Source organism: Pan troglodytes, chromosome 19 (assembly GCF_028858775.2).
Source record: "Pan troglodytes isolate AG18354 chromosome 19, NHGRI_mPanTro3-v2.0_pri, whole genome shotgun sequence".
Classification (NCBI taxonomy): domain Eukaryota; kingdom Metazoa; phylum Chordata; class Mammalia; order Primates; family Hominidae; genus Pan; species Pan troglodytes.
The window spans coordinates 84,271,557-84,274,809 of record NC_072417.2 but is presented as its reverse complement, the minus strand read 5'-3'; the positions used below and the strand labels follow the sequence as shown (position 1 = coordinate 84,274,809).

General features: G+C 37.5%; 1 pseudogene; it reads right to left on the bottom strand.

The window, feature by feature from the left end:
* Positions 1 to 2,238: 2,238 nt before the first annotated feature.
* On the bottom strand, positions 2,239 to 2,321 carry LOC112206118 (U6 spliceosomal RNA; annotated as a pseudogene).
* Between the last annotated feature and the right edge of the window lie 932 nt (positions 2,322 to 3,253).

Genomic DNA, 3,253 nt, shown 5'->3' with positions numbered 1-3,253 from the left:
TGTGCACAACTGAGGCCAAAATTGAACAAAACCTTATAATTATTCTTGTCAAGTTCAAATGAAGGTTGCTCAGGGGAGTGCCATCTAAGTGGATCTTAATTTACTGGAACTGATTTCCTCAGTCCTTTTGTTCTCATGATATTTAGTGTGTGGTCCATTCACAGTGACTGGACAATACAATATTTTGAAATAATCCATCACACACATGTGTGCCAAGATGTATTTGAAATGCATAGGACACTTCCTAGAAAAAACAAAAGGTGTTTTGTACAGATGACATCTGACCACATATCAACTTTGATACGCATCCAAGTAGATCCAACAACATTGCCTACTTTCTCCTAAACCTTTGGAGATGAATATTCTTCCCTTTTTAAAGAAGCAGAAATGAAAGTGTTTTCCTCGTCTTAACAATACCTGCTACAACATGGATGGACCTCAAACACATCTGCTAAATGAAAAAAAAATAAAAAGGCAGATGCAAAAGACCACATATGACCCAAGTTTATTTATACAAAATATCTGGAATAGGCAGATCTGTAGACACAAAATAGATTAGTGTTTGCCTGAAGCTGGGGGTAGGAGCAAAAATTGACCAGAAAGGGTTATGGGGAATCTTTTTTGTGTGGGCAGGGGAACAATGAAAATGTCTTAAAATTGGACTGTTGTGATGGTTGCATAATAGTCTACATTTACTAAAAATAAATTGTACTTTAATAAAGCTGTTTAGGAAAAGGACCTGATATTTATTAAATACTTACCTGAGCCAGGCACTTTATCTATTCAATTTAATACCCCAAACAACCATCTTCAACAGGCTCATTTATCCCTACAAGAAAATGGAGCTCAGAGAGCCATTTTGCCCATGGTCTCACAGAAAACTGAGAGGCAGAGACAATATTTCAACTTGGATATGCCTGGGTCCAATGTTGTAGTTTGCATTTAAGACTCAGTTCCGTGGCATAGGAAAAAGCAGGTAGTAAATTGGTTTCAGAATTCAGTTTAGTGTATATTGAGTGGCTACTCCATGTTTAGCATTTTGGCACCTTTAGGAGAGAGAAGGTTTAAAAGAAATACATGATGGCTTCTGCCCGTAATGAATTAGCACTTTGAAAGAATAGGAAACAATTAAAAAGTGCCACGAAACCAGTAAGTGCTGCTGGAGATCAGAGGATAAAGGTCATTGTCAGTGGCAGGGGTAGTTAGTAAAGAAGTGACATTTGTAAAGGAGATGCCTAATTTGTGGCACAGAAATACAGGCTAAGGGCTGCCCCATGGAGGAACAGAACCAAATCAAAGCCAGGTCAAAGTCAAATCAAAGGTGGCAGCAAAGTGTGCTGGGACAAGTGAAACCAAAAAAGATTCATTAGATAGAATATCTGGTGGTAACTACATTGGAAGGAGGGACTGGAGAAAGACAGATCAAGTAGGAATGTATTACAGAAAAGAGGTAGCAGGGTATTTGACTCCATGAGAACAAACAGTAAAATCATAGGTATTTTTCCAATATAGGAAAGGCAGGCTAAATATTTATTATTTTATATCAATTTATTCAATTTGGTTCTTTTCATACCCTGCAAGAGAGGCACCTAATTGATAGGAAAACAGAGTCTTAGAAATTAATGTGATTTGCCCAATATCACACACAGCTGAGGCTGAAGACTTTGCCTCTTAACTCCAAATCTAGGGCACTTTATAGCTAGTGTTATAAAATCAAAGGTCTCTAGGAGTCAGGCTGGCATTGTAAATGAGAGAAGCTTATTAGGTAAAGGGGGGAAAAAAGTGGTGTAAACATTATGAGAAATGGCAACTGACATTTTACCTTATTCTCCAGGAGTAATAGGGAATAGTGGAGACTCTGGCAAGTGCCTCATTCTAAAGGGAAATTGCTAGCCATTTCCAAAAGGAGAAGCTTTAGATTTTTAATTGTGAAAGCCAAAAAATGTAGGAGTCATTCTTGACTTTTTGCTTTTTCTCTCTAAAGCCAAATCCTGGATGCTCTGTCTTCAAAAATCAAAATGTGATCAATTCCTTACAATGCTTTCGCTACCTCCAAGCCATCATCATGTCTTTCACTTAAAATATTGCAATGTCCTCCCAGCTATGCTCCCTAATCTTACTCTTGATTATCAAGAGCTTCTGAGACTTCATTTTGCAGCTTTATCAAAAGGCACCTTTAAAAAAGTGAAAATGCCAGCCATAGACTAGGAGGAAATATATATTTTTATTTATTTATTTATTTTAATGGAACACTTCATGAATTTGGATGTCATCCTTTTACAGGGGCCATACTAATCTTCTCTGTATTGTTTCTTTTCTTTTTTTTTTTAATATTTCAATAGGTTTTTAGGGAACAGGTAGTATTTGGTTACATAAATAAGTTTCTTATTGGTGACTTCTGAAATTTTGGTGCACCCGTCACCAGAGGAGTGTACAGTGTACCCAATTTGTAGTCTTTTAACCCCACCCTTCCCCCCGAGTCCCCAAAGTCCAATGTATTGTTCTTATGCCTTTGCATCCTCATAGCCTAGCTCCCACCTGAGTGAGAACATAGGGTTTGATTTTCCATTCCTGAGTTACTTCACTTAGATTAACAGTCTCCAATTCCATCCAGGTTGCTGCGAATGCCATTAATTCTTTCCTTTTTATGGCTGAGTAGTATTTTATGGCATATATATATATATACCACATTTTCTTTTTTTATTATTATACTTCAAGATCTAGGGTACATGTGCACAATGTGGAGGTTTGTTACATAGGTATACATGTGCCATGTTGGTATGCTGCACCCATCAACTCGTCATTTACGTTAGGTATTTCTCCTAATGCTATCCCTCCCCCAGTCCCCCACCCCCCGAAAGGCCCTGGTGTGTGATGTTCCCCACCCTGCGTTCATGTGTTCTCATTGTTAAACTCCCACTTATGAGTGAGAACATAATATACCACATTTTCTTTATCTCATTGTTTGATGGGCATTTGGGCTGGTTCCATATTTTTGCAATTGCAAATCGTGCTGCTATAAACATGTGTGTGCAAGTATCTTTTTCATATAATGACTTTTTTTCCTCTGGGTAGATAGTAGTGGGATTGCTGGATCAAATGTTAGGCTACTTTTAGATCTTTAAGGACTTTCCACACTGTTTTCCATAGTGGTTGTACTAGTTTATATTCCCACCAACAGTGTAAAAGTGTTCGCTTTTCATGGTATCCATGCCAACATCTATTATTTTTTAATTTGTTTATTATGGTCATT